The sequence below is a fragment of the Pleurodeles waltl genome, chromosome 2_1 (genome assembly GCF_031143425.1).
Source record: "Pleurodeles waltl isolate 20211129_DDA chromosome 2_1, aPleWal1.hap1.20221129, whole genome shotgun sequence".
Classification (NCBI taxonomy): Eukaryota; Metazoa; Chordata; class Amphibia; order Caudata; family Salamandridae; genus Pleurodeles; species Pleurodeles waltl.
Window position 1 is genome coordinate 761,885,929 of NC_090438.1, and position 11,657 is coordinate 761,897,585.

Below are 11,657 nucleotides of genomic sequence, written 5' to 3' on the forward strand. Positions count from 1 at the left end.
CAGCTTTATAAGTGCAAGTGCCTAGCAGTAGGAACCTATGGAGCCAGAGTTTGTGGGTATAGAGCAGTGGGGAGACTCCAGGCCACTGAAAACATATTTTTGTGTAGATTGATAGTGATTCCTAGGGCAACTGCGAGCTTTATTGTTCACACGGAATTAGGGATGGGTTATATTACAGACTGGATAAAGCTGGCGCCCCTACGTCTGTGGCTGAAACTATGGTGTACCACTCAAGCCCACTTTTCTAGAAATGTGTTGGCTGACTGTCTATGACTGGATAATATGGCCTCAATCCCATGGATGGATTTTGAAAAACATACCTTTTATAATTTAGGTTGTAGATCCTTTTTTGATAATCCTGAAAATATTCTCGCTATCCATAAAGCAAACGTAATACAGCTTTATGGTTCTGCGAGAGAAGAATCTAGGCTGGTGGGGGTTTTGTATATACCCACAGTTATGAGATATATGCAGATTTGCACAACTTCTAACATAAAGCCATACTTGTCATGGGTAGTGAAACCTGAACACAGATTGTATATAACCAGGTTACGGCTGAACATTGTCCATTATTTAGTGGCTTTTCCTGTCTGTGGTACCCAGCGTGCATGTCTTCCTCCATGCCAACGTGATGGGCTAACTGAACAATCCACTTTGCACTTTATGTTATTTGCCTCTCCAAGGCTGAGATGTTTTCACCCCATTTTGTTGCACACACAATTTAATTCACATAAAGAGGGTCTGACTTATTTGCAGTCTGTGTCCTCTGTTGATATTTGCACAGGGGAAGCAGCCTGAAGTACGACGCGGGAACAACAAGGGTCCTTTTCCATGAAAGTGGAAGAACGCTTTCCTGAACAATGACCCTGTTTTCCTCTACCTTAACCACGCATGTCCAGAACAATGAACATGGGTGGTTAAGGCAGAGGAAAACAGACTCCGGATCGGAGATGACAAAGTCAGGTAAGTGGGGCTATGGTAGGGTTGGGGGGTAGTTTTAGGGGCTGGGTGGGGGTAATTTTAGTTTTTAGGCGCAGAGGCGGGGACAGGGGTTGGGGGGTCTGTGTAATTTTAGGTTTTAAGGGTGGGGGTCGCTGTGGTTTTAGCGGCGGGGATCGGGGGTTGGGGTAGTTTAGGTTTTAGGGGTATGGTGTGGGGTCGGGGTAGTTTTAGGTTTTAGGGGCGAGGGTGGGGGGTCAGGGTACTTTTAGGTTTTAGGGGCATGGGTGGGGGATTGTGGTGGTTTTAGGTTTTATGGGTGGGGTGGGGGGTTGCAGTAGTTTTATGGGTGGGGTGGGGGTTGGGGTAGTTTAGGTTTTAGGGGCGGGTGGGAGTTTGGGGTAGTTTTATGGGTGGGGGTAGGGGGTCAGGGTAGTTTTAGGTTTTAGGGGTGGTTGGGGGTCGCAGTAGTTTTAGGGGCGGGGGTTGGGGTAATATAGGTTTCAGGGGCAGGGGGTCGGGTCAGGGTAGTTTTAGGTTTTAGTGGCGGGGTGGGGGGTCAGGGTACTTTTAGGATTTAGGGTGGGGGAAGGGAGTTGCAGTAGTTTTAGGGGTAGGGGCGGGGGGTTGGGGTAGTTTCGGTTTTAGGGGAGGGGGTTGGGGCAGTTTTAGGTTTTAGGGGGAAGGGTAGGGGTCGGGGTGCTCTTAGGTTTTAGGGGCAGGGGTGGGGGTTGCAGAAGTTTTAGGGATGGGTGGGGGTTGGGGTAGTTTTAGGTTTTAGGGGGGTGGGGGTTGTGGTAGTTTTAGGGGTGGGGTGGGGAGTTGGGGTAATTTAGGTTTTAGGGGCAGGGTGGGAGGTCAGGGTGGTTTAGGTTTTGGGTGCAGGAGTGGGGGTCGTGGTAGTTTTAGGGGCAGGGTGGGAGGTCGAGGGGTTCGCATGCTGGAACCATGCATGCCATTCCACTCATGCCTTTACCAGAAATACCTTTACAACGAAAAATTATTGTTAAGGCATTAGTGGTAACAACACAGTAGTTGTTTCAACCGCGTTGTTCAGGCATGCATGGTTCCAGCATGCGTTGTTCCGACATATATTCTTTGCACAGCATTCCTTAGCTATATAATTGCTACTATTTCTATAAGAAAAGTTTATGCAGTGTAATGCTTGAATATTGTTTTTTATTCTTAGGAAGCGAGAGCCTCTGTTTAAAAAAAACACTGATTTTGTTGCTATAGGTGTATAAACGAGTTATGTTTGGTAAAGATGTTTTATTGACAGACCTTGTGAAAAGTTTTAATCAATGATTGTTTTTAACTGTTATATTTGTACCTTTATGGCTGAGTACTTCGGCCGAATAAAGTTTGACTTTACTTGACTTGGCTCTGTACTTGGTCCACAAATAATACTTTGTGGGCCTGATGTACCAAGAGATTTTTGAATTTGCTACTACAGCAATTTAATTCTTGCAATTCTCCCAAAAAATTCTCTGTTTTAGTGATTTTACAAACATCTCTTTTGTCTTTGTGTATTCTTTAATGATGATATAAGAGGACTGCTGAGGTAGATGAGTGCGCTCAGCTAGCCTTTAAGCCTTATAGCAAGACGGGACGTCATCCCAAGCACCTCCCACCAGCCACGAACTTTGGGATGCTTTGTTTGCAAAAACCGTATGGAACTCGTCGGAGATGATAGGGAGACCTTGGCACATGGGAGCAAGGACATTTAAGGCAATGGTACTACACAACTGAATCAAAACATACCTACTATTACAGACCACCATGTCAGAGCAGTTGTCATCAGGAACTGTGACCATTACAACACACTTGGCTCAAACTGAACTTAATCTGCTTTTCCTCATTTAAGTTTCACTTCTTTTCTTCGAAGTTGTATGTGTTCATGCAAAGACATACACTCGTACCTACTGTAAATGTTATGGTCATTTTACGAACAAAGAGTGCTTTTATATTGCATTAAATATATAGGACTGAACTTGTAATTACAGGTTAGTACTGCTCAAGATTTTTAATGCTTATCTTATCTTTTTTTCTACATTGAGGAGAAAGATCTTGCAATGTTGATCCTCAATAGGAATATAACTTTTTTCTGCTGGGTCAGAATCAGTAAGAGAGTTGTTCGCCAGGAAAATACTTTGAAAAGCCAAGCTGTAAGTCACTGGTGAAAGTATTCTGAGAAATTATGGGACAAATAATCATACACCATTATATCTTAGCTGAGGTGGTTAGGATTCGAAATGCATCGCATGTTATCCTTTAAACGTAGGTGGATTGTGACTTTTTGATAAACAGCCCATTTGAGCTGCTAGGGATTTGAACTTCCCGTGCTATGAAAATGGGAAGTTGTTGGCACCGTCTTTGCCAGTTTGCTAGGGGTAGTTCTGAGCAATGGCAGATAAATTCAGTTTCCCTGCTGAATGTCCCTGCTGCGTGCCACAGTATCATATACTCAGAGAATTCTCAGGGTTAGCTACAGGAAATAAACTCCTGTGGAAGGAAGGTCGAGCGCTTTGGGTGAAGTCAGACAGTCTACGACTGGGCAAGAAAAGTATGTACTGTAGTTTCGCCCATCCACAACTCTCAAGTGTGTTCAAGAAATAGAGGGTGTGCACTGCACTAATTAGGCCCCTTTACCCCGTACCTCGAGGATGTGCTTCCCTTTATCTACATGTGGTCATTTAAAGTGGCGCTGACGCCGCTGCTATAAAGCAAAACTTAAAGTGGTACAGAAAGCTAACTTTGCATATCTATGTCTTTATTTGCATTAGCAATTAAGCCAAAAATTTCGGAAAATCAGTTCATAAAATCTAAGCATATACAACAGCTAAAAGCATCTAAAAACATTAATCACGCAAAACCTACATTTACACACTACACCCTGGAACAATACTTGTACTATGATAAAGTGCAAGTGTGAATCAGAAACAATTCTTTACCAGAAAACAGCTTCTCTGCTAGGGTGGAGGAGCGTCTCCTGTCCTCCCCTCCCCACCCCCCAACCAGCAGCAGCTATGAAACAATAATAAATTATGTTTATTATCTTTTTATAGTAAAAGGGGCGGTGCCATGGGCTATGACAGGGACGGAGGAGGAGTGCACAGCACTCCTCCCTCAGTGCGCATGTATGATTGGCTGGCCGTCTCAGGTCGGAGAGAGCAGGCAGATACTTTCATACTGCCTCGGAGTACCTTGGCTGATTGCTCCAGCCAATCCGAATGCTGCTGTCATGCTGCCAGCAGTATGAAGGCAGCACTCGGATTGGCCACAGGGCAGGCTGGGAACCTGTGCCTGCAGCTGCAGCTGCAGCTGAGGAGCTGCACGTGGTGGCGGCGAGAAAGGTAAGTGTTTTTTTTTCTTCAATTAATTCCCCCTCGCACGCGCAGCTCCACCCCTTCAAAGCACCGCAAGTCTCTCCTGTTCTTTACATAGCAGAAAAATTACAGTAATAAAATGTACGTATTGAAAAATAGAGAGCTGCAGACTGAAGCCTGGGTGGCCAAGGAGAGCCATTCCTAAAAGCCTAAAACTGTTCACTCACTACAACATGGTAGTAAGTGTACCAGAGCAATAATGTGAGAGCCATAACGGCTCAAAGTACAGTCACCCTCCTGCCTCAATTGGTGTGAATGCTAATAAGAAGCACAATTACGACTTAAACATCAGCAGTGAAAAAAAGGATGCAGTGAGTACAGATTTTGTATATAAGAAAATAATGTGCTGCTGACTAGATGTCCCACTGAAACCAGTCCTGGTTTTAAATAGCCATCACATTATTACAAAGCACTGGAGAAGGACAAAGGCCAGTGATGAATTCTTATTGAAAGTTCCCCATTTGATGGCATGGGTCCATTGTGAAACGGCCTTGACATAGTGATGAATGCACCTTGGCGAGTGGATGAGGGTGTTTTAGGCTCCAAGAATCAAATGTCCGACTCCATTTAATGCAAAAAAAGAAGAAAAAACTGTCTGGTTAAGTACATGTTTGTGCCTGTTGAAAATGCCATAGATTTGTGGCTCTTGCATCATACTTTGACCCTACTGGCAGACCAACAAGCAGCTGGTAGATTATATTGAATAAGCTAGTCCATTTGTTAATGCTGAAAACTTCCAGGCAAAAATTATTTGCATCCTAAATTGCTGCAGTTGATGACCACACAACTCCTGTTTTACGACCAGACCTTGTAACTTTCCATGCAGCATATATAGGATGCCACAGCCTGATAAATTTCCACCGAATCTGCTCTGTAACAAAAAATTAAAGCAGCCTTGCAGTTTCTCAAGTAATATTTTAAAAACAAAGTATGAAGGTAGAACCATCGGAGGCTCAATGAAATTGCACAGAGAAGCATAAAATGAATGCCATCTTCAGGGTTGCCCATGGAACAACTGCACGTCAGCTTTTGGACGTGAAGTCTTGGACCATAGCTTTGTGTAGGACCGAACCAGTAGGATTCTTAGTCTGAACCCAAGGTATACAGCCCTTTTTTAGAAGGAAAACACAGCTGAGAAACGGCTCCCACCGGGGTTCCTGCTTCAATGCCAAATAAGTTGTCATGAAGGTACCTTTCTTGGTCTCAAGCTTTCATCACAGATAGGCCTAGTATTTCTTTTTGGCCATTTGTAATGTGGCTTGATTCATTCTATCTAGTTTTAGCCAGGGATCTGCACAACTTATTGTGCTTATAGTGTTCTCAATATGTTTGAACCAACGTAAGCAACAGCAGTTCTGACATTTCATAAGGTCCTGAAGGGCCTTCTGATAAGCTGTAAGAGCTGGGGTGGTCCATATTCAAATCCAGTAACTCATAGGCTGGAAGGCAATCCATGAGAAATGTAATCCCCAACTCTACTCTGAATGTTGCCATCAGTGTTCCAGCATCTAGATGTAATAAGCATCTATAAAGGTGTTTTCCAGTTTTTGGAGGGCCTGCGCATTTATGAGTCCTCAAATTTCGGAAACATAAGAACTAGCCGCCACAGCTTTTGTTTTATATTCAGATAGTGCCAGCTTGATTAGATGGTTTCCACAGCTTTTTATGAATCTCTGTATTGCTCCAGCCTGCTGGGATAGTATAATTTTAACTTGTGCTCCCTAGTGCAGCTAATCATCAATCCTGATTCCAAAATAGTCTAAGGGTTTGACCTGTTCCTCGAGCTTCCCTAGAGCCTAAATGATTACCTTAACTTACATATTGGTTTTATTATCATCGATTTTGTTTACTTTGCATTAATGATAAAGTTAATTTTATTACAATAAGATTCAAAACCTTCCTAGAGCCAGTGCATAAACAACTCATGGCAGGCCACAATAACCGGGTCATCGGAGAACATTAGAATTGGAATAAACTCATTCTCGATCTTGGATACGTCAAGGCCAAGGTTAATAAGAAACTTTCCTATGCCATTAAAATATATGTTAAAAATGGCTGGAGCAAGGACACAACCCTGCCTAACCCCTGTATGTATATCAAAGAAATATGTACATTCTCCCTTGCTTCCATATTTTAGAGGCGCTGTGTTGGCATGATGCAGATCCTTTAGTAGCCTCAAGAGATAATTGGGAACTTCATATTCCTGCAGGGTACTCCAGATGATTGACCGCTCAATGCTGTCAAAGGCTGTCTTTAGGCTGATGAATACTGGATAAAGGGGGGAGTTGTGCAAAACTATGTACTTCAGGCAGAACATGTACAGTCTCAATACTTGATCGATTGTGATCTGCCCTTTGCGAAACCCGGCCTGAGGGTGGGAGATGGTACAAGTATCATTCATCCAGGTCTCCAACTGGAACGCTAGCAGTTTACCAAAGATCTTCCCTACACCGTTAAGTAGAGTCTTTGGCCAATAATTGATGGGATCGTCTCTCCTCCCATTTTTGTGAATCAGCACTATGATTGGGGACCATTCCTTCTGCCAACATGTCATTAAAAGCCTACGACAATGATTCAGCCAGATTTCAAGGTTGCTTTTGAACACATCAGCTGAGACCTTGTCTGAGCCCGGAGCTTTGCCTGACTTCTGGTAATCAATGGCTTTAGTTACTTCTGTCTTAAAAACTTCTTCTACATGATGGCACAAATGCAGTGGGGATCTGCATTTGTTTTTGATCTTTCTGGTTCCATTGTGCCCCATTTCTATAATACATTCTTCAACTTGAGCAGGCTTTTGATATAGCAAAGCAGAGCGCTCCAACCATCTTGAAGGACTTATACTGGCCTTCATATTTCTGGCGAGAGCTGTGCAGCCCCAGCAAATGATTTCCCAGTACTTCTTGGAATCGTTCTGCTCTGCTGTGTTTTGCCAATACTCAGTAAGATGGTTCCTTTTCTGATATCATATAAGATGTATTTATACCCTTCTGGATTCCAACAGCTGTTGCAGCCCGTCCCCGGGGGCTGTCATAAGTTTTTTTACTAAATTTGAAGCATTCCTCATCATACCAATCAAGGTTGGAAAATTGAGGAGATATTTCCCTTGCTCTTTTATGTGCCGATACTCCTGATTGGTAACTTTAAGCAACTTTGCATATGTGTTCATCTTAATTGTAAAACTTTATTCATACACATCCTCTCTATAGCTTCTTTGGGTGCCAAGGACGTAATGGTCATGTCCGGTGGCGCGGCGCTGAGGCGCCACAAACATAACCATTACGTCCTTGCACTGAACCTCAGGGGAAGCGCTATTGCTCCCCCGAGGGCCGCGCCCCTACCCTCCTGACCCCAACCAGTGATGTCTGATGACGTCAGCGCGCAATTGTGCGCTGACCTCATCAGAGGTCGCCCCCACTGCGCTGGAAACTTAGCGTCCAGCATGGATCGGAAGAGAACTGCAAGAACATTTCTCTTCCGATCATGTGATGGGGGCCTGAGAGGCATCAAAGGGAAGGATGTCTCTCAGAGCATTTCAGCAGCAGGATCGTGAAGCGATCCGGCTGCTGAAATGCCCACTAGACACCAGGGATAATTTTTCAAGGTGAAATTGGCATTAGGGGAGCGACCCCCTTGCCCACTAGACACCAGGGATAATTTTTCAAGGTGAAATTGGCATTAGGGGAGCAACCACCTTGGGCAGATCGGCGTATTGTTATTAGGCCAATCTGCCCCCAGGGGGGCAGAAACCTCTAGGCGCCAGGGATAATTTTCTTTTTGTTTTCTTTTTTTTCATTTTTGATTTTTAGAGGTGGGTAGTGACCCCTTAGGCAAGTGTCGCTCCCCTGGGGGGGGGCAAATTATATTTAGGCCATTTCTGCCCCCTTTGGGGGCAGATCTTCCTATTTGTATTAGGCCAAACTGCCCCAAGGGGTGCAGAAACCACTAGACACCAGGGAGTTTCTTTTTGAAGGTCAATTTCACACAAGGGGATCGACCCCTTAGCCAAGGGTTGCTCCCCAGTGGGGGGCAAATGTATTTTAGGCCATTTCTTCCCCCTTCAGGGCAGATCAGCCTATTTTAATTAGGCCAATCTGCCCCCAAGAGGGGCAGAAACCACTAGGCTCCAGGGATTATTTTTTAAATTGTTTTACAGATGGGGAGCGACCCCTTAGGCAAGGGTCACTCCCTTGGGGGCAATTTTATTTTAGGCCATTTCTGCCACCCTTTGGGACAGGCCAGCCTATTTTTCTTAGGCCAATCTGCCCCCAAGAGGGCAGAAACCTCTAGGCGACAGGGATAATTTTATTTTGTTTTTTTTGTTTTTGATTTTTAGAGGTGCGGTGCGATCCCTTAGGCAAGGGTCACTCCTCTGGGGGGCAAATTCATTTTAGGTCATTTCTGCCCCCCTTAGGGGAAGATTGGCCTATTTTGATTAGGCCGGTCTGCCCCCAAGGGGGACAGAAACCACTAGGCACCAATTTTTTTTTTTTTTTTTATAGATGTGACGCAACCCCTCAGACAAGGGTCACTCCCCTGAGGGGTAAATTTATTTTAGTTCATTTCTGCCCTCCTTGGGGGCAAAAACCACTTAGGCACCAGGGATTGGTGTGTGTGTGTATGTGTGTGTTTTGTTTGGGGAAGCAGCCCCTTGGGCAAGGGTCCCTCGCATGGGGGCACATTACTGTTGCAGATGGGCCTATTTTTAGAAGGTCCATCTGCCCCCAAGGGGGGCAGAAGGCCCACCAGAGACCAGGGAAGATTTTTTTTTTTTTAAGGAGGGTGGGGGGATGACCATACCGCCACCCCAAATAAATGGGGCCAAAGTTGTTCTGCGGGCAGATGGGGCAATTACCCCTGATTCACACCTCGGGAGGGGGGCAGAAATCCTACTAGATGCCAGGGAAATAAAAAAAAAAAAAAAAAAAGTGGGGTGGTGGCTACCAACCAGTATGGGCATGGTTATGCCCCCACCCCATTTGAAGGGGTAACAGTCTTTCAGCTCTCCCCCGAACACTAAAACATCTTATGCCATGCAAAGTAAGAAAATATTCAATGATTTTGTGTTTTGGTTTTACATTTGGGCCATGAGAGCTGGTCTAACTCTCAAAATCGTCCCACTTGGAATGGTGAGGGCTGCACTTTTTGGTCTTTGGGACGCTGTCATGTAGAAAAATTCCACAAGACCTAGACACATCTAAAAACTAAGCATCTGGGTGAGTCCAGGGTGGTGTGCTTCACATGCACCCTACACCATTTTCTTACCCACAATGCCCTGCAAACCTCCAACTTTGCTGGAAATCACACATTTTTCCCACTTTTTGTGATGGAACCTTCCAGAATATGCAGGAATCCACATAATTCCTACCACCCAGCATTGTCGCGTCTATACCAATAAAAATTCTGCCCCACTTGTCAGCCTATAACTGTTTTTTTTCAATCTGCCTGTTTGGACCCGTTCTGGTTCCCCCTCAATTTCGACATGTTTTTGGCTCTTCCCTGTCACAGGCACTTGGCCCACCGACACAAGTGAGGCATCATTTTAACTGGGAGACTGAAGGGAACGTTGGGTGGTATGAAATTTGTCCCATTGCAGTGATCCCACACAGAAATGTGGGGAAAATGTCATTTTTTAGCTAAATTTGAGGTTTGCTGAGGATTCTGGGTAAGAAAACACTGGGAGATCCACGCAAGTCACACCTTTCTGGACTCCCTCGAGTGTCTAGTTTTCAGAAATGTTTGGGTCTGGTAGGTGTCCCACTACATGACTGCTGAGCCCCGGACCAAAAACGCAGGTGCCCCCAACCCCGCAAAAACAGGTAGTTTTGTATTTGATAATTTTGATGTGTCCACTTTGTGTTTCGGGGCATTTCCTGTCACGGGCACTAGGCCTACCCACACAAATGAGGTACCACTTTGATCGGGAGGCTTGGGGGAACGCTGGGTGGGATGAAATTTGTGGCTCCTCTCAGATTCCAGAACTTTCTGTCACCGAAATGTGAGAAAACGTTTTTTCTTTTTGCCAAATTTTGAGGTTTGCAAAGGATTCTTGGTAACAGAACCTGGTGAGAATCCCACAAGTCACCCCATCTTTTATTCCCGTAGGTGTCAAGTTTAAAAAAATGCACCGGTTTTGTAGGTTTCTCTAGGTGCCGGCTGTGCTAGAGGGCAAATCCATAGCCAGGCACTTTGCAAAAACAGGTCTGTTTTCTTTGGGAAAATGTGATGTGTCCATGTTGTGTTTTGGGGCATTTCCTGTCGCGGGCACTAGGCCTACCAATACAAGCGAGGTACCATTTTTATCGGGAGACTTGGAGGAATGCTGAGGAGATGGAAATTTGTGGCTCCTCTCAGATTCCAAAACTTTCTGTCACCGAAATGTGAGGAAAAAGTCTTTTTTGAGCCAAATTTTGAGGTTTGCAAAGGATTCTGGGTAACAGAACCTGGTGGGAGCCCCACAAGTCATCCCATCCTGATTTCTCCTAGGTGTCTAGTTTTAAAAAATGCACAGGTTTGGTAAGTTTCCCTAGGTGCCCGCTGAGCTAGAGGCCAATTCCACAGATAGGCACGTCTTATTTCAATGTAAAAATGTGATGTGTCCATGCTGCGTTTCCTGTCGCTGGCATTAGGCCTTCCCATGCAAGTGAGGTACCATTTTTATCGAGAAACCTGGGGGAACACGGAATAGAAGAACAAGTATTATTGCCCCTTTTCTTTCTCTACATTGTTGCCTTCCAAATGAAAGACACTCTGTAAAAAAGAAGTCTATTTGAGAAATGCACTGTAATTCACATGCTAGTATGGGGACCCCAGAATTCAAAGATGTACAAATAACCACTGCTTCTCAACACCTTATCTTGTACCCATTTTGGAAATACAAAGGTTTCCTTTATACCTATTTTTCACTCTTTATATTTCAGCAAATGAATTGCTGTATACCCGGTATAGAATGACAACCCATTGCAAGGTGCAGCTAATTTATTGGCTCTGGGTACCAAGGGTTCTTGATAAATGCACAAGCTCTATATATCCCCGCAACCAGAAGGGTCCCACAGACGTAATGGTATATTGCTTTAAAAATCTGACATTACTGGAAAAAGTTACAGAGTAAAAGTGGAGAGAAATGTCTGTTTTTTTCCCCTCAATTTCAATTTTTATTTTTATTTTAGCTGTTATTTACTGTAGGAAAACCTTGTAGGATCTAAACAAATGCACCCTTGGTGAATTCAGAATTTTGTCTACTTTTCAGAAATGTTTAGCTTTCTGGGATCCAGCATTGGTTTCACACCCATTTATGTCACTGACTGGAAGGAAGCTAAAATCACAAAAAATAGT